Source organism: Lissotriton vulgaris, chromosome 7 (assembly GCF_964263255.1).
Source record: "Lissotriton vulgaris chromosome 7, aLisVul1.2, whole genome shotgun sequence".
Lineage (NCBI taxonomy): Eukaryota > Metazoa > Chordata > Amphibia > Caudata > Salamandridae > Lissotriton > Lissotriton vulgaris.
Genome location: NC_141695.1, coordinates 544,130,231 through 544,155,592, shown reverse-complemented (window position 1 = coordinate 544,155,592; position 25,362 = coordinate 544,130,231). Strand labels below are relative to the sequence as shown.

At 48.4% G+C, this 25,362-nt stretch overlaps 1 protein-coding gene across 1 annotated transcript in view; it reads left to right on the top strand.

The window, feature by feature from the left end:
- USP43 (ubiquitin specific peptidase 43) overlaps positions 1-25,362 on the top strand; it is a 929,425-nt gene that overhangs the window by 427,190 nt on the left and 476,873 nt on the right.

Below are 25,362 nucleotides of genomic sequence, written 5' to 3'. Positions count from 1 at the left end.
AGCTAGGCCCAGTCATCGCCTCGACTTCCCCCCAATGACGAAACACGTGTTGACTGGCTATAAAAAGAAAGGAAGAGGCGAATTACCGAAAACCATAAAAGAATAAGAACAAAAAGAACATAACTCCTTCTGTTTTTTTTCTCTGAGTGGACTGTAATTTACATCATTGGACCGAGATCGCGTGTGCTAGAGCTATGTATGTCCACTGTCTGATTGTCTGAATCAGGTTAGAAGAAGTAGGGTGATTCACTTCCTCCTCTTTAAGCGCTGCATATATAGATCGTATTAGGTTTTTTAACATATAGTAGCGGAATTAAGTGTTGTAGCGCCAAATACCAATCAAATCACCCTTTTGTATACTTCAACTATTAACATATCTAGTATTCAACACCGGCTACTCACCTTGTCAGACTTCTCCACCTTTGTGACCTTAGTCTCAGGGTCAAGCCCCTCTAGCTCTGCACCCCACACATCCTCTGTTCTCTCTTCTTCTGCCTCCCCTAGTCATCCTATCCAACCCCCTCTACCTGTGTCACTCGCCTCATCCAACCTCTGCTCATATTTCCAACTCACCTTGTTGAGACTTTCAGCATCTCCACCGCTAGTCACCAGGTCAACCTTCCCTACTATCCAACTCATTTCATGAACCTTCTCTGCTCCTAGCACTCCTTGACACCTCGACAAACTGGTCTACCCATATGGCTTGCTTTGTCCACTGTGTCTCTACTGATTTTATCAAGCATTTCTATCACCGTGCTTCCCCTCTCGCGTCATCACCTAACAGCCCCTCCTGTTCTTTGCCACTCAACAGCCCCTCCTGTTCTTTGCCACTCAACAGCCCCTCCTGTTCTTTGCCAATCAACAGCCCCTCCTGTTCTTTGCCACTCAACAGCCCCTCCTGTTCTTTGCCAATCAACAGCCCCTCCTGTTCTTTGCCAATCAACAGCCCCTCCTGTTCTTTGCCACTCAACAGCCCCTCCTGTTCTTTGCCAATCAACAGCCCCTCCTGTTCTTTGCCAATCAACAGCCCCTCCTGTTCTTTGCCAATCAACAGCCCCTCCTGTTCTTTGCCACTCAACAGCCCCTCCTGTTCTTTGCCACTCAACAGCCCCTCCTGTTCTTTGCCACTCAACAGCCCCTGCTGTTCTTTGCCACTCAACAGCCCCTGCTGTTCATTGCCACTCAACAGCCCCTGCTGCTCTCCGCCACTCAGCAGACCCTGCTGTTCTTTGCCACTCAGCAACCCCTTCTGTTCTTTGCCACTCAACAGTCCCTCCTGTTCTTTGCCACTCAACAGCCCCTCCTGTTCTTTGCCAATTAACAGCCCCTCCTGTTCTTTGCCACTCAGCAGCCCCTACTGTTCTTTGCCACTCAACAGCCCCTTCTGTTCTTTGCCACTCAACAGCCCCTCCTGTTCTTTGCCACTCAACAGCCCCTCCTGTTCTTTGCCACTCAACAGCCCCTGCTGTTCCTTGCCACTCAACAGCCCCTGCTGTTCCTTGCCACTCAACAGCCCCTGCTGTTCTTTGCCACTCAACAGCCCCTGCTGTTCTTTGCCACTCAACAGCCCCTGCTGTTCATTGCCACTCAACAGCCCCTGCTGTTCATTGCCACTCAACAGCCCCTGCTGTTCATTGCCACTCAACAGCCCCTGCTGCTTTCCGCCACTCAGCAGCCCCTCCTGTTCTTTGGCACTCAGCAACCCCTTCTGTTCTTTGCCACTCAACAACCCCTTCTGTTCTTTGCCACTCAACAGCCCCTCCTGTTCTTTGCCACTCAACAGCCCCTGCTGTTCTTTGCCACTCAACAGCCCCTCCTGTTCTTTGCCACTTAGCAGCCCCTTCTGTTCTTTGCCACTCAGCAGACCCTGCTGCTCTCCGCCACTCAGCAGCCCCTGCTGTTCTTTGCCACTCAGCAGCCCCTGCTGTTCTTTGCCACTCAGCAGCCCCTGCTGTTCTTTGCCACTCAGCAGCCCCTGCTGTTCTTTGCCACTCAGCAGCCCCTGCTGTTCTTTGCCACTCAGCAGCCCCTGCTGTTCTTTGCTACTCAACAGCCCCTGCTGTTCATTGCCACTCAGCAACCCCTGCTGTTCTTTGCCACTCAACAGCCCCTGCTGTTCTTTGCCACTCAACAGCCCCTGCTGTTCATTGCCACTCAGCAACCCCTACTGTTCTTTGCCACTCAACAGCCCCTGCTGCTCTCCGCCACTCAGCAGACCCTGCTGTTCTTTGCCACTCAGCAGCACCTGCTGTTCTTTGCCACTCAACAGCCCCTGCTGTTCTTTGCCACTCAACAGCCCCTGCTGTTCTTTGCCACTCAGCAGACCCTGCTGTTCTTTGCCACTCAACAGCCCCTGCTGTTCATTGCCACTCAGCAACCCCTACTGTTCTTTGCCACTCAACAGCCCCTGCTGCTCTCCGCCACTCAGCAGACCCTGCTGTTCTTTGCCACTCAGCAGCACCTGCTGTTCTTTGCCACTCAACAGCCCCTGCTGTTCTTTGCCACTCAGCAGCCCCTGCTGTTCTTTGCCACTCAGCAGCCCCTGCTGTTCTTTGCCACTCAGCAGCCCCTGCTGTTCTTTGCCACTCAGCAGCCCCTGCTGTTCTTTGCCACTCAGAAGCCCCTGCTGTTCTTTGCCACTCAGCAGCCCCTGCTGTTCTTTGCCACTCAGAAGCCCCTGCAGTTGTTTGCCACTCAGCAGCCCCTGCAGTTGTTTGCCACTCAACAGCCCCTGCTGTTGTTTGCCACTCAACAGCCCCTGCTGTTGTTTGCCACTCACTCACTGTGGAGAAGCGTGGCTCAGTGGTTAGAGGCGGCAGACCCGGAAGCTGAGATCGGCCGTGGTCCAGGGTTCGATTCCCCGCCTCGGCGGGTCTCGGGCTCAAAATTCCACGGAGTCGACAATTCTCGCTTCGGTGCCTACTCGACACACGGGGTCATACTCTGCGACTCTGGGCAATAGCTTGCTTAATCTCCACTACGGCCCCTCGCGGCGGGATGCCTGGCTTTCACCTTGTGGCTATCTGGCTGGGGTATCTCACAGGGGAATACCAGGACGGGTTCCCTAAGCAAGCACCTTGAGACCCCTGGGTTAAAGCGCGCTATATAAATCGAAGCACACACACACACACACACACACACACACTCAACAGCCCCTGCTGTTCTTTGCCACTCAACAGCCCCTGCTGTTCTTTGCCACTCAACAGCCCCTGCTGTTCTCTGCCACTCAACAGCCCCTTCTGTTCTTTGCCACTCAACAACCCCTGCTATTCTTTGCCACTCAACAGCCCCTGCTGTTCTTTGCCACTCAGCAACCCCTGCTATTCTTTGCCACTCAGCAGCCCCTGCTGTTCTTTGCCACTCAGCAGCCCCTGCTGTTCTTTGCCACTCAGCAGCCCCTGCTGTTCTTTGCCACTCAGAAGCCCCTGCAGTTGTTTGCCACTCAGCAGCCCCTGCAGTTGTTTGCCACTCAGCAGCCCCTGCTGTTCTTTGCCACTCAGCAGCCCCTGCAGTTGTTTGCCACTCAACAGCCCCTGCTGTTCTTTGCCACTCAGCAGCCCCTGCTGTTCTTTGCCACTCAGCAGCCCCTGCTGTTGTTTGCCACTCAACAGCCCCTGCTGTTGTTTGCCACTCAACAGCCCCTGCTGTTGTTTGCCACTCAACAGCCCCTGCTGTTCTTTGCCACTCAGCAGCCCCTGCTGTTCTTTGCCACTCAACAGCCCCTGCTGTTCTTTGCCACTCAACAGCCCCTGCTGTTCTCTGCCACTCACCAGCCCCTGTTGTTCTCCATCACCCAACTGCCCCTGATGTTCTCTGTGACTCAAAAGCCCTTGCTGTGCTCCATCAGCTGTACTCCAACACTCAACCGCTCCAGCTGGTTTCCCCCACTCGCTGTGCCACTGGCGTAACAAACCACAAGCCCCCCCCCCCGCAACATGTGCTGAAGGGGCCCCTCACACTCACATCAGTAGGGGCTGAGGGGGCCCAATCCAGTATGGGGTAGCCTGGGTGCCCCTCCACAAGGCAGGGGCTGTGAGGGCCTTTGTTACATCCCTGGTACCTGCTGTTCCCCACCACTCATCAGTTCATTCCTGCTTCCTTTTGGGCCACTTCCTGCTGTTAATCCCCACTCATCACTAGCTCCTGCAGTTCTCTGCCACCGAACAGTTCCTGCTGCTTCCCATCGCTCAACTCTTGCTCTTCTTTTTGTGCCACTACAGCCCCTTCTACCCTCCATCACCTTCTGCCAGCTCCTGAAGTTCTCCATTACTTGCCAGTTCCAATAGTTCTCCATCAGCCATTCCTTCCAGCCTTTGTTCATCAGCATTGCTCTCTAGCCCACAATATATACCTCTGTTCTCATACAGTTGCCCCTCGCTCCATTAGCCCAGACCATCGTTTTAATCTTCCAGTTGCATAAAAGCCCCCTAGCTCCAATCTCTCAACGCCTTCATTGGCCACTGATGGCCTCCAAGCTGCATTCATTTCTTTATAGTGATATCGGCTAACCCTTCCTTCTTTTGACTGTGCACAGATTGTGGAGGACTGGCCATCCTGGGCCAAGTGCCGGCGAGTTATACGTAGTGGGTTGTATCAAGCCCTCGCTGCACACTGCTCTGCTCGTGCCACAGTAGAGCCCTGGTTGGTTCAAGTGTGGCGCGGTGGGTGCTCTGAGCCCTTCAGCAATTACAGCCCTGGAAGCTTATGAAGCCTGTAAAATCAGCTGGTGACTCGGTTCTCAATGTTGGTGTCCTTGGCCCTACTGATGGCGCAAACTCAAGATGGACACTGCAGCAATAGTCACAGCGTGTGCACGCAGCACTTTTTATCAGCAGGGTCACCTGACTGGTGGCACCTGTTTTGGATGGGCGTGGGATGAGTGTGAACACTGCCATCTTTGGGGGGGTGGGGGGGGGGGGGACGGTCTGTATTGTAAATTGTCTAGCAGGACATTACATATGTCCTCAACATTCAGGACCCTGATGGGAAATTCTCTGCCTTGGAACTAGTGCACCAGTGCACGTGCACTAGGATACTGCAGCTGTTTTATTTACTTGCTCTAGAAAACGGTGCACAATCTGCACTCTGTCGTCCATATCATTATGAGGCTGGCTCAGCCTTTCACCCAGCTAGGATGCATGTTATGCAGTACCAACTCTGTAATGTAAATGCAGCCAGAGAGGCCAGGCTTGTGTGTTGTGCAGGATCAGCGCAGTGATTCTGAGTGTTATGGAGAGGTCTTGTGCACCAGTGGGTCATTGGTGAAACGAGGAGATCTCCGTGGGTTGGGACCTCCTTAGATATATAGGGCTGGGGGCTAGGCTTAATTTGTGAAAGACTGAGTGCCGGTGCCTTGAGCTTCGCTCCAGCAGTGCTATTAAAGATCAGTGCACTGAATACCAAGGCTGCTAGTGTTGAATTCACTTTAGGCCAGGACTTTAAATGGGCTGGTACTGCCCGGTACTGAGACCCTGCACTTCGTTCATTTGAAAAGGAGAGCACACAAACTTTTCAGCAATGCTGCAGTACATTCAATGGGAGAGTACCAGCACTTCTCAGGAGCAGCACATAGGTACTTTAAATATTGAATAGCTGCACTTCTATATTTCCATTTAAAACCCTGCCTCAGGCCTCTGTTCCGCTAGCAGTCACTGCTGCCCCCTTATATCACCCTTGCCAGTCCCTGCTTTTCTCTTCCTCCTCCTTTCACCCTTGTGCTTTCCTCTCGCTTGCTCGCGTTCGATATCTGATGAGGAAAAATAAGCAGTGGTCCCTAAAAATGAGTGCTGGAGGTCCACACCGGCTGAAGTTAAGCACTGATTGGAACAGTGTTCGTCCGCTGATAGCCAGTGTGCCCATACTTCAGCAACTCGTTGCTCTTGGGCCTACATTCGAAGCCCCCCACCACCCCCTCCCCGAAGCCTGGAGCTGGCTGGTACCTCCTATCTGCTCCCTGGCCTGGGTTACACAGAGTTGAACATTTCAGAGGAGTGAGGTATTGGGGAGGGAGGGCCTTGGCTGCTCCCAGCAGTGTTTGTCTGTCGAGGTCAGGTTATCACCTCTCCCGTCTCGAGTTCTAAGAGGTGTAATCCTCATGAATGAGGTGGAAATAGTTCTGTGTCAGGTACAGCTGTAGCATGCAGGGGAGGGGCCCCGTGAAATGAATTCTCTACCTGCCTTCTTTCTTGCTTCTCTTGACGTCTCTTCTCTACCTGCACGCTACACCAAGGTGTTTCTATTGCCTCTGTGTAGTGAGCGCAGAAGAAGGAATGAAAGCTGTGTCTCTTTTATGCTGTCCGCAGCCCGGTGCTGGTAACCCTTCCAATGCCGCCGCCAGAGGGCCTTCCGCATCTCCTGTTCCAAACAACTGTTTTATGAGTTTTCAAACACTCCCCAGGCCTGGCTCTTCCATCACAGCCTCCCACCACAGTTCTCACACAGAGATCACGCCTCCCTCCTGGACACCGGGCACCAGCGTATGCCTCCCCCTCCTCACTTCTCAGAGGATCTCTGGTAGCATCGCAGCATGGTTTCACTCCTGCTTCTCTTCTTGCATACCTGGATGGTTTCACTCCTGCTTCTCGTCTAGTATACCTGCATGGTTTCACTCCTGCTTCTCGTCTAGTATACTTGCATGGTTTCACTCCTGCTTCTCATCTAGCGTACCTGCATGGTTTCACTTCTGCTTCTCATCTAGCGTACCTGCATGGTTTCACTCCTGCTTCTCATCTAGCGTACCTGCATGGTTTCACTTCTGCTTCTCATCTAGCGTACCTGCATGGTTTCACTCCTGCTTCTCGTCTTGCATACCTGCATGGTTTCACTCCTGCTTCTCGTCTTGCATACCTGCATGGTTTCACTCCTGCTTCTCGTCTAACGTACCTGCATGGTTTCACTCCTGCTTCTCATCTTGTATACCTGCATGGTTTCACTCCTGCTTCTCGTCTAGTATACCTGCATGGTTTCACTCCTGCTTCTTGTCTTGCATACCTGCATGGTTTCACTCCTGCTTCTCGTCTAGTATACCTGCATGGTTTCACTCCTGCTTCTTGTCTTGCATACCTGCATGGTTTCACTCCTGCTTCTCGTCTAGCATCCCTGGATGGTTTCACTCCTGCTTCTCATCTAGTATACCTGCATGGTTTCACTCCTGCTTCTCGTCTAGTGAACCTGCATGGTTTTATTCCTGCTTCTCGTCTAGTATACCTGCATGGTTTCTTTCCTGCTTCTCGTCTTGCATTCCTGCATGGTTTCAATCCTGCTTCTTGTCTTGCATTCCTGCATGATTTCACTCCTGCTTCTCGTCTAGTATACTTGCATGGTTTCACTCCTGCTTCTCATCTAGCGTACCTGCATGGTTTCACTTCTGCTTCTCATCTAGCGTACCTGCATGGTTTCACTCCTGCTTCTCATCTAGCGTACCTGCATGGTTTCACTTCTGCTTCTCATCTAGCGTACCTGCATGGTTTCACTCCTGCTTCTCGTCTTGCATACCTGCATGGTTTCACTCCTGCTTCTCGTCTAGCGTACCTGCATGGTTTCACTCCTGCTTCTCATCTTGTATACCTGCATGGTTTCACTCCTGCTTCTCGTCTAGTATACCTGCATGGTTTCACTCCTGCTTCTTGTCTTGCATACCTGCATGGTTTCACTCCTGCTTCTCGTCTAGTATACCTGCATGGTTTCACTCCTGCTTCTTGTCTTGCATACCTGCATGGTTTCACTCCTGCTTCTCGTCTAGCATCCCTGGATGGTTTCACTCCTGCTTCTCATCTAGTATACCTGCATGGTTTCACTCCTGCTTCTCGTCTAGTGAACCTGCATGGTTTCATTCCTGCTTCTCGTCTAGTATACCTGCATGGTTTCTTTCCTGCTTCTCGTCTTGCATTCCTGCATGGTTTCAATCCTGCTTCTTGTCTTGCATTCCTGCATGATTTCACTCCTGCTTCTCGTCTAGTATACCTACATGGTTTCACTTCTGCTTCTTGTCTTGCATACCTGCATGGTTTCACTCCTGCTTCTCGTCTAGTATACCTGCATGGTTTCACTCCTGCTTCTTGTCTTGCATACCTGCATGGTTTCACTCCTGCTTCTCGTCTAGTATACCTGCATGGTTTCACTCCTGCTTCTCGTCTAGTATACTTGCATGTTTCATTCCTGCTTCTCGTCTAGTATACCTGCATGGTTTCATTCCTGCTTCTCGTCTTGCATTCCTGCATGGTTTCAATCCTGCTTCTTGTCTTGCATTCCTGCATCATTTCACTCCTGCTTATGGTCTGGTATACCTGGATGGTTTCACTCCTGCTTCTCATCTAGTATACCTGCATGGTTTCAATCCTGCTTCTCGTCTTGCATGCCTGCATGGTTTCACTCCTGCTTCTCGTCTAGTGAACCTGCATGGTCTCACTCCTGCTTCTCGTCTAGTATACCTGCATGGTTTAACTCCTGCTTCTCGTCTAGGGAACCTGCATGGTTTCACTCCTCTTCTCATCTAGTGAACTACATGGTCTCACTCCTGCTTCTCATCTAGTGAACCTGCATGGTTTCACTCCTGCTTCTCGTCTAGTGAACCTGCATGGTTTCACTCCTGCTTCTCGTCTAGTATACCTGCATGGTTTCACTCCTGCTTCTCGTCTAGTATACCTGCATGGTCTCACTCCTGCTTCTCATCTAGTGAACCTGCATGGGTTCATTCCTGCTTCTTGTCTGGTATACCTGCAGGGTTTCACTCCTGCTTCTCGTCTAGTAAACCTGCATGGTTTCATTCCTGCTTCTCGTCTAGTATACCTACATGGTTTCAATCCTGCTTCTTGTCTTGCATTCCTGCATGGTTTCACTCCTGCTTCTCGTCTAGTATACCTGCATGGTTTCACTCCTGCTTCTCATCTAGTGAACCTACATGGTCTCACTCCTGCTTCTCATCTAGTGAACCTGCATTGTTTCACTCCTGCTTCTCGTCTAGTATACCTGCATGGTTTCACTCCTGCTTCTCATCTAGTGAACCTGCATGGTCTCACTCCTGCTTCTCATCTAGTGAACCTGCATGGTCTCCCTCCTGCTTCTCATCTAACATACCTGCATGGTTTAACTCCTGCTTCTCGTCTAGCATACCTGCATGGTTTCACAGTACTCCTGCTTCTCATCTAGTGAACCTGCATGGTCTCACTCCTGCTTCTCATCTAGTGAACCTGCATTGTTTCACTCCTGCTTCTTGTCTAGTATACCTGCATGGTTTCAATCCTGCTTCTAATCTAGTGAACCTGTATGGTCTCACTCCTGCTTCTCATCTAGTATTCTTGCATAGTTTCACTCCTGCTTCTCAGCTAGTATACTTGCATAGTTTCACTCCTGCTTTTTATCTAGTGAACCTGCATGGTTTCACTCCTGCTTCTCATCTAACATACCTGCATGGTTTCACTCCTGCTTCTCGTCTAGCATACCTGCATGGTTTCACTCCTGCTTCTCATCTAGTATTCTTGCATAGTTTCACTTCTGCTTCTCATCTAGTATACTTGCATTGTTTCACTCCTGCTTCTCGTCTAGCATACCTGCATAGTTTCACTCCTGCTTCTCATCTAGTGAACCTACATGGTCTCACTCCTGCTTCTCATCTAGTGAACCTACATGGTCTCACTCCTGCTTCTCATCTAGTGAACCTGCATGGTCTCACTCCTGCTTCTCATCTAGTGAACCTGCATTGTTTCACTCCTGCTTCTCGTCTAGTATACCTGCATGGTTTCACTCCTGCTTCTCATCTAGTGAACCTACATGGTCTCACTCCTGCTTCTCATCTAGTGAACCTGCATTGTTTCACTCCCGCTTCTCGTCTAGTATACCTGCATGGTTTCACTCCTGCTTCTCATCTAGTGAACCTACATGGTCTCACTCCTGCTTCTCATCTAGTGAACCTGCATTGTTTCACTCCTGCTTCTCGTCTAGTATACCTGCATGGTTTCACTCCTGCTTCTCATCTAGTGAACCTACATGGTCTCACTCCTGCTTCTCATCTAGTGAACCTGCATGGTCTCACTCCTGCTTCTCATCTAGTGAACCTGCATTGTTTCACTCTTGCTTCTCGTCTAGTATACCTGCATGGTTTCACTCCTGCTTCTCATTAAGTGAACCTACATGGTCTCACTCCTGCTTCTCATCTAGTGAACCTGCATTGTTTCACTCCTGCTTCTCGTCTAGTATACCTGCATGGTTTCACTCCTGCTTCTCATCTAGTGAACCTGCATGGTCTCACTCCTGCTTCTCATCTAGTGAACCTGCATGGTCTCCCTCCTGCTTCTCATCTAACATACCTGCATGGTTTAACCCCTGCTTCTCGTCTAGCATACCTGCATGGTTTCACAGTACTCCTGCTTCTCATCTAGTGAACCTGCATGGTCTCACTTCTGCTTCTCATCTAGTGAACCTGCATTGTTTCACTCCTGCTTCCTGTCTAGTATACCTGCATGGTTTCAATCCTGCTTCTCATCTAGTGAACCTGTATGGTCTCACTCCTGCTTCTCATCTAGTATTCTTGCATAGTTTCACACCTGCTTTTTATCTAGTATACCTGCATGGTTTCACTCCTGCTTCTCAGCTAGTATACTTGCATAGTTTCACACCTGCTTTTTATCTAGTGAACCTGCATGGTTTCACTCCTGCTTCTCATCTAACATACCTGCATGGTTTCACTCCTGCTTCTCATCTAGTATTCTTGCATAGTTTCACTGCTGCTTCTCATCTAGTATACCTGCATGGTTTCACTCCTGCTTCTCGTCTAGTATACTTGCATGGTTTCAATCCTGCTTCTTGTCTTGCATACCTGCATGGTTTCACTCCTGCTTCTCGTCTAGTATACTTGCATGGTTTCACTCCTGCTTCTTGTCTAGTACACCTGCATGGTTTCACTCCTGCATCTCATCTAGTATACTTACAGGGTTTCACTCCTGCTTCTCATCTAGTATACTTGCATGGCTTCGCTCCTGCTTCTCATCTAGCATGCCTGCATGGTTTCACTCCTGCATCTCATCTAGTATACTTGCAGGGTTTCACTCCTGCTTCTCATCTAGTATGCTTGCAGGGTTTTGCTCCTGCTTCTCGTCTAGTATACTTGCAGGGTTTTGCGCCTGCTTCTCATCTAGTATACCTGCATGGTTTCACTCCTGCATCTCATCTAGTATACTTGCAGGGTTTCACTCCTGCTTCTCGTCTAGTATACTTGCAGGGTTTTGCTCCTGCTTCTCATCTAGTATACCTGCATGGTTTCACTCCTGCTTCTCGTCTAGTATACCTGCATGGTTTCACTCCTGCTTCTCGTCTATTATACCTGCATGGTTTCAATCCTGCTTCTCGTCTAGTATACCTGCATGGTTTCACTCCTGCTTCTCATCTAGCGTACCTTCATTGATTCACTCTTGCTTCTCGTCTAGCACACCTGCATGGTTTCACTCCTGCTTCTCATCTTTTATACTTGCATGGTTTCACTCCTGCTTCTCATCTTTTATACCTGCATGGTTTCACTCCTGCTTCTCATCTTGTATACCTGCATGGTTTCACTCCTGCTTCTTCTCACCTAGTATACCTGCATGGTTTCATTCCTACTTCTCGTCTAGTATACCTGCATGGTTTCAATCCTGCTTCTTGTCTTGCATTCCTGCATGGTTTCACTCCTGCTTCTGGTTTGGTATACCTGCATGGTTTCACTCCTGCTTCTCGTCTAGTATACCTGCATGGTTTCACTCCTGCTTCTCGTCTAGTATACTTGCATGGTTTCAATCCTGCTTCTTGTCTTGCATACCTGCATGGTTTCACTCCTGCTTCTCGTCTAGTATACTTGCATGGTTTCAATCCTGCTTCTTGTCTTGCATACTTGCATGGTTTCACTCCTGCTTCTCGTCTAGTATACTTGCATGGTTTCACTCCTGCTTCTCGTCTAGTATACTTGCAGGGTTTCACTCCTGCTTCTTATCTTTTATACCTGCTGTGGCAGACGTATCGTATCCGGTAGCGAGGAGCGAAGGGGGCGAGGAAACGCCACATGAAGAAAGGAATTCTGTGCACTCAGTGCTCTGCTAGGCATTCCGCCGGCCCTCTGCCCGGCCTATAACCGGCATAAATTTGGAATTTACTGGCACCCCCGGCCCGGCAACAACCATTGTTACCGCCGGATGATCATAATCCGGACGTTCCAAGTTGAGGTGAGTGGAGGGGATGTTTGTTATTCGAGCAGTTTAGTACTCCAGTTAGCTCAGCTCCCAGGCGTGGGGTTACCTAGGGAGGGTGAGTGAGCACAGTTTTCCATCAAGGCAATAAACCAACAATGCGGACAAGAAACTCAGGCCAGGCCCAGCCCCAAGAAAATTACCGCCCACATAAGACTGCAAAGCGGCAAAAGACTAAAATGTTATACCTCCAAGGCAGAGGATGCACAAAACCCGGGTCAACCCCCAGGGGATGGAGCAACAAATGAGCGAACATATCTCTATAGAAACCATAACCTTGAGTGATATCACTACAAATATAAGCGAAATCATCGTAACTAGTAACAGTAAGAGTATTAAAACGTATACGAACTCTCCCAAAGGCAATAATGACATAAGAGCCTATCCACATCAAGCAACTTTAAAAGGCAAATCAGGTAAAATAGCCTGTACGCCTAGTGCTGAAAGTTCCACCAGTCCAGCCAAAGACGCTAACAAGCATGTGGAATCAAGCCAAAGGACTCATCCAGTTGTTCCAGTTTTACCAGAAATTATTTTTGCTACTGGAAAAAGAGCACTAGAAACAATGATGGATCAATGCTTGTCTTGCTCCAATAATCCACCAAATCGAATTTATGAGTCTGTAAAAGTAGTTCCCTTGAAAGAGGAAGTTAACCCACCATTCAAAGGCACAAATAGTGGCTGATATTTTACAGCATAAGCAAAGTTTAGTTCCTCCGACTCGCCGGTGGTGTGCGACGACACATTGCCAACCAGCTTGACAGCCAACTGCATCAACTCCAAATAATACTCTATTGTCGGGCCTAAAATACAAGCTAACATGTTCAATTACCAGTGAAAAGGCTATAAAAGAAACAAGAACTGTATCAACGGCTGCAAATTCAACTGCCTCTAATCTAGAGCTACAGAGTGCAAATCCTCAGACAAGTTTGACAAGTTTGATACGCTTGAAAATCCCTCTTGCATCATCTGAGTCCTCTGATCTCCAACCCGCCTATGGCGATAACAATCATATAGGAAATAGCTGAGAGCAGCCCAACCAGTCGCCTAGTAATACAACCCAAGGGATAAGAGAGGATACTTCTCTTTTGCTAGAAAACAGCAGCAGCAAGCTCGATAATTTCCCAAAGCCTCAATTGGAACTCCTCTCCACTCCTCCGGTGCTTGCTGAGCTCATAAATCAGCATTCCCCATCTAACTGGAGTCCAAATATTTTAAACTCAAGCTTTCTCTCTTATGCAAACAAACCTAGGGCCTCTGGACTCTTCAAAACTAAAGTAGAAACTGTCCCGCCGCCTCAGAAAATTGAGAATTATCTTGTACTGATTATTGACGCCTTGATCTCAATGGCAAATGCAGGCATAATGCATGCCGATAAGTTGGATATCCAAATATACATACTGCAAACAGTTGCCGGCTTGATCTCAGGACTGGACTTAAAACTGGAACTTTTAAACTCCTTGATCCATAGAGCCCAGGCAAACAGGAGGGCTGCGGATGTAGCCCTATCGTAAAGAACTTGGAAAAATTGCCTGAGATAATGACCACTCTAGTCAAAGATCTCAAGAGAGGCCACTAGGCGGCCGCACAATACATACTTCCTTCCTCCATTAAATTCAAAGTTGAACACAAGTACGAATGATTCCCAAGTAAATGAGAATAAAGCCTGGCATGAGCCCCAGGGGTCCATGGGAGACCAAATAAATAGTATAAAGGTAGAAGACCGCCCGTCAACATCTACTACTTAACAGATAAGGCCAAATGACAGCCAGCACAGACTGGAGACAATACAGGAAATTGTCACGCATGATGCCAATGGCAATCAATGCGCATCAAGTAACAGTGATTCGGATTTAAAGTTTGATCCACAGCGGGAAAGAAATCCTTGCCTCCACTCTGAGAAATGCATTAAAATGATTAATAATATAAAGGCTATTACTTTAGATCATCAACACTTATCTAGACAAAATAAGAAGAAATCAAAAAAGCTAAAGAAATCAAACAAAGGTAAAAGCAATAATGAAGGGTCTATTAAGCACTGGCTGCAGCCGGAAAATAAGCGACATCACGTGGAAAGTGACCTTCCTAAAAAATCAGAGGTACATAACAACACCTCAGGTATACAATTGGATTGTATCAGCATAAACAAAACTACTACTTCACGTCCTTCAGAACACCCATTGGAACAGAAAATGATAAAGCCGGATATGATAGATTTAGAGCATTGGCGTCAATCTGATAATGCATAAGGAGCTAAATCTGAAGATTTAAGCCATGAACAAAAGGAACACAAGAAAAATGATATAGAGAGGACCATAGCAACCAAAATAGACAACCCAAGTATGCGGACAACACTCAGGTAATAGTCCCCATTGAGAAGGATCCTGCGGCAACCAGAGCTAAGTTTAAGTCCTGTATGTTGAATATAGCCACATGGATGTGTAAGTACTTCCTACAGCTTAACTCCAACAAAACGGAGATTCTCTTTTTTGGGAAGGCTGAGGAATTATGGTCTGCGGACTGGTGGCCTATAGAACTTGGGGAAGCACCTATCCCAAAAGAGAAGGCAACACACCTGGGCATTATGATTGATAATAAACTCTCTATGGAGAAGCATGTGAAGACGGTCCCATGCACTTGCTTCGGAATAATGCAGATTTTGAGAGAGATTTTTCCTTGGACCCCCCTTGCTGCCAAAAAGACCCTAATTCAGGCACTTTTAGTCAGCAGACTAAATTAAGGTAATTCACTATTAGTTGGAATGAGGGATGATCTATCATCAAGGCTGCAAGTAGTTCAAAATACCGCAGCGCGGCTGGCTCTCAACAAACCAGTACGCACCCCGTCATTGCCTCTCTTGCGACAATTGCACTGGCTGCCCATTAGGAAGAGAGCAGTCTTTAAGCTCTTGTGTATAGTGTTTAAAGCACTTCAAGGGACAGGCTCGGCATACCTAAGGAAGAAGCTAATTCCTTATGTCCCAGCGCGCCAACTGAGATAGAGTAATCGGAAACTGCTCTGGCCCTGAAAAATCAGTAAAATTATAATGGGGGGGGGGGAGGGGGCGTGCATTCTCATCTTGTCCCCTACCACTGGAACAAACTACCAGACGAGATCCGAGCCTGCACAACCCTGGTGCAGATTAAGAAACAGCTTAAAAGATGGTTGTTCTAACTGTCATGGATCACCAGTATTGTGCCACCAAGGCGCCGAGAGATCCCTCTGGGAATGATTCGTTGCGCGATACAAGTTCTAATAATAAATAATAATAATAAAGTAAAAATAGCATCCACCAAGGAAAACCCAAACCCAGTATAATAAATAAATTGGTTCCCTACATTAACAACTATCTATAAGGAGCCCTTATCCCAAGAAGACAAAAGGTCTATAGCAGCCGTATATATAAATAACAGGGGCAACCAGTTCATTCGAACAAGCACTGATGATCTTTCACAGTCTTACTACAAGCTTAGGAGCAATGTACAGCCGCAGGTAAGAAGTCCTATCTGGGAAGACTGGAATACCTGGGGGAAATTTCCTCCAAACTCCACCAGAGGCTCCGGAAGCCCAGGATGCTAATCCTCTACAAAAATCCCCCACTGAAGCTCAAATAAAATATCAAGAAAATCTAAAAATATTGTTGCACCCTGAATATATCTCACAGGGGTAGTGGGACATTCTTAATAGAGGAAGCCTCCTGAAGCTCTGCGCAAATATACCGGGCTTAGTAAATATCAAAACAACGTACATCAATAGAGTTGCTTTTTCTCCCTCAGGGCCAAACGAGATAACTGAGACTACAGTCATTACTTTTACAAACCTGGCCATGGCTAATGCCCTAAAGGGAAATAAAACTAAACTGGAAAATTGGGGCATAAAATTCAAGACCCCGCCTATTATTAAATATCCAGTGATTTTGAAAAGCAGAGTGTCGAATGTACTGCAGCGATATCAAGAACCAAACGACCATGAAATAACGGACAGAAAGCATATAACTCGGCCAGCTACAGGGTCTATCCTGCGTGGCATCAAAGGAGATCTAAGAACAAATCGAAGTGGCGATAGTTCAATTCAAATCATAACATGCACAGAAGGGGGCAATCAGCTCTGTTTAACTAAGGGGAACATCAGCAGAGACTGGTCTTGGCTTCCCCTGGCCTTACACCCCAGTCCCTAACAATGCAATGCCCTCCTTTAAGAAGCTGAATTCTGCCCTCAGGCTGAAAATCTGTTTGTGGACTATTAGGGGCCTCACGAACGATGATGACAAAAGGGAAGCTATCTTACACCTGAAAAGCTATGACATCATCGGGGTCCATGAAACCTAGGCCCTGTCCATATCGCCCTGGCTGGATTACACAGCTTATGAATTGAACGCCATAGCATCACGCGCAGGTGGGCATGCTTCGGGTGGTGTAGGCATTTACATCAAAAACAACCTGGCCGCACAGGTATCATTGATAAGTGAGGGAAAAGGAGACTATGTTCTCATTAAAGCAAAGTGGCAACAAATAGTTCAGCCAGCTCTCAAAGAGCAAACGTGAAGCAACTTTAAGCAAACTGTTACCAACAATAAGTGAGCTTTACTCCCAGTGCCCAGATGGCTTATGGATGTTAATGGGGGACTTTAATGCTTAATTAATAGCATCTGATCTAAATTCCCCTCTAGAAGCCCTGGAAGATTCTACTTGGGGTATCCCAGATTTAATTGGCCAGTTCCAACGGAAAGACAATCATGGCCTCAAACTCTCTGCCTTTCTCAATCATTTGGGTCTCCTTATCCTAAATGGCAGAGCTGCCACTGACTCTCCTGCAGCTTACACTCGCCTCTCAAACTATAGATTGGCTACATTGGACTATATCTGGATTTCGATCGCCCATTTCCATGCAATACAGGATTTCTTGGTAATACCCACTGCAGCAAGTGACCATGCGATAATCTCTTGCGGCATCTTAGCTCCACAATAGCCCCGACCTAGGAATCCAACTTATTGGCGAGGAAGAAAAACTGTAAGTAATAGAATTATTTGGACAACAGAGCACCAAGAAATAATCAACTCAGAAGTGGTTTAGTGTTTTGCTAAACAAAGCAATCCAGGATAACCGCGAATCATTCTCAAACAACTCATGGGAACTCCTCCTGGAGGATACAAGGGATAGATTAACAACGCTGTCATAACTAAGGTCCACAGAGCTCCCGCTAACAAATGATTGTCTTGCAAAACAAAAATTGCTAAAACAATCGATAACACGTAAATTAAATAACCTTGTGCGTAAAACTACAAAGGACGTGTTGGGGTACAAATCCCTTAAGGCCAAGTGCAATTATATCTGCTGTGAATATAGAAAAGTGAGATTTTGCTACACAAGAAAATCATTGGAGTAAAGCTCATGAGATTATAAAATCACGAGATCAGAAGCGTTTCTGGGACTGGATAAATAAGTGCTACAGTCCCACCTACTGCTCTATAACCACAAATATTTCCCCTACAACCTGGGAAAACTACATTGAAGCACTTTATGTAAAGACGCCCAGTTATAATGGTACAACACTTCTTATGAAGAGCATTAGCAATGAGTATTGGAGTCCAGAATCGCTTACTAATCATGTTGGCTAAAAAGAGATTTCATCAGACGAAGTTCTACATCTCATCAAAAAAATGCGCTCTGGAGGGGCACCAGGTCCCAATGGAATACCTCCCATGGTTTTCAAGGGCATGGCAGATAAGTGGGCAAAAATAATGGCTCCCCTATTCCATGAGTTTAGGTGGGGAAGAAGTATATGGCCGAGATACCCGCCACCCCCTCTCAACACAATCCCCAAGAATTGGGAAACCGGAAACAGTTCTTGAACTTTTGGAAGGCGGGAAGGGAGTCACCCTTCCCGGCCGTATTTATTAAAATATGAAACAAAATTAAAACATTAAAATAACAGTTTCATATTATGTACAATTTCATTTCCACATTACGATGTTTGGCTAACCTTAACAGATCTCTAATACAAAGGTTCTCCTAGCCGAACTAACATCCTACAAAACATTTGACTTGAAATTGTACATCCTAACGTTAAGGGCCAACGGCAAGGTCGTAACCGGTGTCAGATCCCTAAACCAGAAATACCCCCCTCACTTGTGAGAGGGGCGACCGCACAGAGGCGTACCTCAAGTGCATTTACCAATTTCCCTTTGTACTTGACGGGGGCCCAAATAAACTCGACGCCATTTAACGGTCGTTCGAGGACTCGTGTGAGGTGTCTAAAAGGTAGCGTAAACCCCCTCCCGCACCCCACACAACTTACCCATCTGCCGTCGCAGATGTCCTGGCCCCGGGAAATTCCCCAGGAGGGGCCGTAGCCCCTCCTATCCAGGAAGGGGCCTTGACCACCTTTCCTTTCCTTCCGGCGGCCTCTCCTTAGACAGGACCGCCTCCCCATTGAGGGGCCAATTGGCCACCTCCCCCGCGCGCTCCCATCCGTAATGGGTGACGCCCCCTCATAGGGATCTTCCAATTACTGCTCACCGATCATGACCTTACCGCCCGACCAAAATAAATACGACAGTGTTACCTAAGTTACTAAGATCTCTAAAGCAAAACAGCATTTATTATCAAGCGTAAATACTGATCAATCCTTGTTCAAAATTACTTTATTAGCAAAACATACTGAAAATAATCAATCTTTATTGCATCGTTAAGAACTATCACGACAATCATCACAACCTGTAAGAAAGCAGAGAAAACCAAAGATACTATATCAACTGTATTTACAACGAATCGCTGTCCTCAGGGGCTGGTGGGTGGGTCAAAATTGCTCTTCGTTCCGTCTCGAGCTCACGTGCAGCGGGGAGGTGCAGCTTCAGAGCACAGGAACAAGAGGATGCTTTGTTGGCTTCCGCTCCTTTTATCCGTCTTCAGGGTGGGCGTGAACCTGCCCCCGCCTGCCTCCAAGGGCGTGGCCGGCCGTGTTGGTGTCTAGGCCAGCCCACTCTAGGGCGGGAAAAAGGCGCACCCCGGCTACGCCGCTTCGGGCATACCAGCCGAGACTCGCCTCCCGCCCAAGATGGCTTCCCGGGTGGATCGTGGTACTCGACCATACGTTCGGGGGGACCGATTGGTCGCCCCTTTCCATATGGCCGAGATACCCGCCACCCCCTCTCAACACAATCCCCAAGAATTGGGAAACCGGAAACAGTTCTTGAACTTTTGGAAGGCGGGAAGGGAGTCACCCTTCCCGGCCGTATTTATTAAAATATGAAACAAAAGAAAACATTAAAATAACAGTTTCATATAATGTACAATTTCATTTCCACATTACGATGTTGGCTAACCTTAACAGATCTCTAATACAAAGGTTCTCCTAGCCGAACTAACATCCTACAAAACATTTGACTTGAAATTGTACATCCTAACGTTAAGGGCCAACGGCAAGGTCGTAACCGGTGTCAGATCCCTAAACCAGAAATACCCCCCTCACTTGTGAGAGGGGCGACCGCACAGAGGCGTACCTCAAGTGCATTTACCAATTTCCCTTTGTACTTGACGGGGGCCCAAATAAACTCGACGCCATTTAACGGTCGTTCGAGGACTCGTGTGAGGTGTCTAAAAGGTAGCGTAAACCCCCTCCCGCACCCCACACAACTTACCCATCTGCCGTCGCAGATGTCCTGGCCCCGGGAAATTCCCCAGGAGGGGCCGTAGCCCCTCCTATCCAGTAAGGGGCCTTGACCACCTTTCCTTTCCTTCCGGCGGCCTCTCCTTAGACAGGACCGCCTCCCCATTGAGGGGCCAATTGGCCACCTCCCCCGCGCGCTCCCATCCGTAATGGGTGACGCCCCCTCATAGGGATCTTCCAATTACTGCTCACCGATCATGACCTTACCGCCCGACCAAAATAAATACGACAGTGTTACCTAAGTTACTAAGATCTCTAAAGCAAAACAGCATTTATTATCAAGCGTAAATACTGATCAATCCTTGTTCAAAATTACTTTATTAGCAAAACATACTGAAAATAATCAATCTTTATTGCATCGTTAAGAACTATCACGACAATCATCACAACCTGTAAGAAAGCAGAGAAAACCAAAGATACTATATCAACTGTATTTACAACGAATCGCTGTCCTCAGGGGCTGGTGGGTGGGTCAAAATTGCTCTTCGTTCCGTCTCGAGCTCACGTGCAGCGGGGAGGTGCAGCTTCAGAGCACAGGAACAAGAGGATGCTTTGTTGGCTTCCGCTCCTTTTATCCGTCTTCAGGGTGGGCGTGAACCTGCCCCCGCCTGCCTCCAAGGGCGTGGCCGGCCGTGTTGGTGTCTAGGCCAGCCCAATCTAGGGCGGGAAAAAGGCGCACCCCGGCTACGCCGCTTCGGGCATACCAGCCGAGACTCGCCTCCCGCCCAAGATGGCTTCCCGGGTGGATCGTGGTACTCGACCATACGTTCGGGGGGACCGATTGGTCGCCCCTTTCCATATGGCCGAGATACCCGCCACCCCCTCTCAACACAATCCCCAAGAATTGGGAAACCGGAAACAGTTCTTGAACTTTTGGAAGGCGGGAAGGGAGTCACCCTTCCCGGCAGTATTTATTAAAATATGAAACAAAAGAAAACATTAAAATAACAGTTTCATATAATGTACAATTTCATTTCCACATTACGATGTTGGCTAACCTTAACAGATCTCTAATACAAAGGTTCTCCTAGCCGAACTAACATCCTACAAAACATTTGACTTGAAATTGTACATCCTAACGTTAAGGGCCAACGGCAAGGTCGTAACCGGTGTCAGATCCCTAAACCAGAAATACCCCCCTCACTTGTGAGAGGGGCGACCGCACAGAGGCGTACCTCAAGTGCATTTACCAATTTCCCTTTGTACTTGACGGGGGCCCAAATAAACTCGACGCCATTTAACGGTCGTTCGAGGACTCGTGTGAGGTGTCTAAAAGGTAGCGTAAACCCCCTCCCGCACCCCACACAACTTACCCATCTGCCGTCGCAGATGTCCTGGCCCCGGGAAATTCCCCAGGAGGGGCCGTAGCCCCTCCTATCCAGTAAGGGGCCTTGACCACCTTTCCTTTCCTTCCGGCGGCCTCTCCTTAGACAGGACCGCCTCCCCATTGAGGGGCCAATTGGCCACCTCCCCCGCGCGCTCCCATCCATAATGGGTGACGCCCCCTCATAGGGATCTTCCAATTACTGCTCACCGATCATGACCTTACCGCCACAGGCCGGATAGTTGACCGGCTATCCGGACCCCCCACAAAACACTCCTACCTAAAGGTCATGCTGTAAACTCCTTAACCATGCTATGAAGTCTCCTATGAGTAATTCGTTCCCCACCCGGGACAAATGAACACCGTCCCCCAAATACATACTGTCCCCTTTAATACAACCATGCGAAACAGAATGCAGTGTACTTGAACGAAACAATCTACTCATTTTATTATTAATTTTCCTTACTGAATGATTCAGCGCAGAAACAGAAATAGCCCCCCGCCACACTTTCCGTGGGATCATATGGGACCATGCAATTGTGCACCCTGGAACTCTTCTCGCCAACCAACTTACCGTGGAAAGCATCGCCTCAAGAAGAAGTCGTCTACCAGTGGTCACCAAATCATTGCCCCCAAGATGTACTATGATTACAGACGGCGGTGACCTTGTCCGCCCTAACAAACCCTCGAAAAATGCTTGAAACTGGTCAATACAGAGCCCGCCCTTTCCGTAGAAGGACACACTGTACCCGTATTCCCCAGCCACGTGAATCATGTCACCTGCTTTGAATACGTCCGCGGCACGCCTCACGTATGAGTGGCCCACGACCCACACCTCCTTTTTCACAGCCGGTAATGTCTGACCGCTGGCCCCCCGGTGTCGGGTTGACTGGACAGTCCGCCCCGCCTCGTAGGCTTGCGCAACTGAAAACCAAACAAAAACAAGAAGCGTGAGTACATCGTTACAGCTTCACAACATGTGCAACCGTACATACCTCTTATAACAGTTCGAAGACCAACGCCCCACACGTTTTATTTGATCAACATTCAGACCCCTGGCTGTAGCTTCCGTAGCAGCCCCTATCCGAAAGGAATGGGTCCCAAAATCGCCAGGGTTCAAGCCCGCGGCAGAAATCGACATCGCAAGCACCCGCTGAAACTGAAACCTCGTCAGTGGGGGGGCGTCAGCGTGTCTTAACAAGGTCCCCCCCATGCTGCCACCCTCTGCGCTAAATATGCTTCTACGCACCCAACAGGGCACATGGCAGACCCGGGGATCCTCTGGATGATTACACAGTCCCCGATTGCATCCTGATCGGATTTGGACTTTACAAACGAGACCGTCATTGTCTCCTCTCTGACCTGAATGTGTTCCCGGCACAGTCCCCCCATCGTATCCTGCTTGTTCTTTGCCACTAATTCGCTTACCCGCATAGCCCCATGGAATGCTAATGCAAATGCGGCTCGGAACAACACTGCTTCGTACTGGGATGAACATGTTACCGGTAGCACGGATAATAACAGGGCCAACCTATCCAAACCTATCGGGTGCCTATCGTCTACTCTGCGACCCTCAAGGCGTTGCCACCCACGTAGCGCTTTATGCACAACGAAAGACGCTGTCGGGTCCTGGATCCCATGAGCCCTTGCCATGAAGGAAATGGCGGCCCGATGCCTCTGGGCCGTAGCCACTGACTTGCCTGCGTGACGTAAAGAGAGCAGGAATCTTACTACAGACTCTTCCAGACCCTGAAGGACTAGGGCACAACACCTGAAACCTTCGTGGGTAACCTGCTCCGGCGTACGAATCACAGAGACACGGGACACTTCCTTCGGCGTCAAAGATTCAAGGTTTATTTGCTGCAGGGAACACAGAAGTCACAACAAGTACACCACGTGCAACTTGGGGAGACTGCTTCAAATTGGTTCTGTGGATCGCTCCTTTTATACAGTTCTTACCCATAAGACAACATGGTACACAAAAGTTTACAACCTAGTTCTCACCATTATCCCCCAGGGGGGTCGCTTTGGTCACTTTGAAACCCATGAGGTCCGGAACATAAGTGTGGAAACATTTGGCGGTTCCCAACTGTAAAAACCCATCTTCCCAACATTAGTGCATTCCAATCGGTAATAAACAGATCGAAATAGGAACAAAGACAGGTGCAGAGGAAGACGGAGACAGTGGGGAGATCGGAAAGGGTGTAAAAAGGGGAGGTATCGGGAAACACGAGATACAGGCATCAAAGGGACGTGCCTAATGAGATGCACGGCTAAGACAATAAGTCCGTGCGGCAAGATGAGCCTTGAGCGGCGCCATCTGCCTTACAGTAACATCCCCCTCGTCATAAAGACACTTACAAAGAACATGTGTCTTCCGCAAATATCTTGGGAGTCCCAGGGTCGCGAAGCGGACAGCGTCCGTTCGCTGGCTACTTGAGGGCAAGAGACAAAATGGATGCCGTATCTAAGATGGAACCCGTGGGTACAGATGAAAAACCCACATAACAAACGAACGGTTTAAGTTAGCACAGCGAAACTGCGCACACTTACTAAACTCGTCATTTGCGGTTCATAGATACCAGACTCAACCATATTCGTGCGAGTCGAAAACACCACTTACAATTGTCACGGAACCTCAGACGCTCCTTTTGCCCTCATGTAGGCAAGCACTAGTCGGAATCATATTCGATATTCATCAAACCATCGAGATGTTGCTGTAGCATAGCTCTGTCCAATCGAGTCCCCTTGGTAACAGGTGGTTGTCTTATACACGTTGTAGCACAGGGCTGTTGCACACGTTTCCCCGAGTCTCTTCAATAACATCTTTCTCAATCAGATCATAAATGATCGCTAACAGTGCTCGCTCACCATCAAGGGAGATACGATATTGGGGAATACGTGGCAATCGCACATTAGATTTCAACTGAACAACATAGGGCGAGATATCAAGTAGGCCCACGTCATTCGGACCCGTTGCCCACAAAGACGCAGGAAGAGAACTCAATTCCGGTGGGAGCTTGTCGAGAGACAAGTACATAGGAGAGACAACCCTTTCTCCTAATGTAAGCTTTACACCCGCAGGAGAACAATACAAAGTTGCGCACAAACGTTTAAGCAAATCCAGGCCCAAAAGATTTTCACCACAACCTGTGGTTAGAATCAATGGAGCTTCTAGCTCACGTGGCCCAATTTTAAGGGGCAAAGGGCGCGAAACTGGATTGCTAACGGGGGCGCTAGAGAATCCAACGGAAACATTTGTTAAGCCAGACAAAGGTGCGCCAGGGAGTTTCGAATGCTGAATGGAACTTTTAGCTGCACCAGTGTCCAACAGAAAAGGCTCAACGACGCCCGATGTAGCAACTGCGACGCAAGGCCCTCTCTGATCAACCGGAACTGATACCACTCCCTCTCCTTGTCTTTGGCTGTCCTAGTAATTACTGTCGTCAGTCCCCTGATCGACGTAATAATCGTCTACATTGTACTGCGCAGATCGTCCTTGCGACGATCCACGTTGATCAAAACAATTATTAGAATTAGATGAGTTATCTGAGCGATCGTTCTGAGCACCACGACCTCTACCACGTGATGCCTGCTGCGAACCACCACGACCTCCTCTAGATGAGTTACCATTGTTACGTTCATTCAAAACAGGGCAATTGAATTTAATGTGTCCCTCCTGTCTACAATAAGCACATTGATTGTACCCCAACGATGATCTTTGGGAGGAGGAATCATTACGCGGCTGCGATCGATTCGATTGCAACTGCGATCTATTCTGTTGGGACGCATTCTGATTTGAACGCGGAGGGTATGCTTGTTGAAGCAACACTTTAGTTTTTAGCTCCTTCGTCTTTTTATCAGCACGGTCGTTCTCCTCTTTCTCCCTATTCTCATAATATTGTGCCGTAGCCAATATCTGAGCAGAGGTAGAAACGGCCCATGCACTTTCCGAATTCTTTAATTTATTGCTCAAATCGGGCAATAAGTTTGACACAAATTTATCCACAAACAACCGCTGACCACCCTCGGTACCCATATCCTGTCCACTATGGTCAATGAATGCTTCCTCGAACCTCGTAAAGAAGTCGGAAACACTCTCATCTTTCTTCTGCTTGCAAGCTGACAATTTGTCCCAATTTACCCTCATAGCTGGC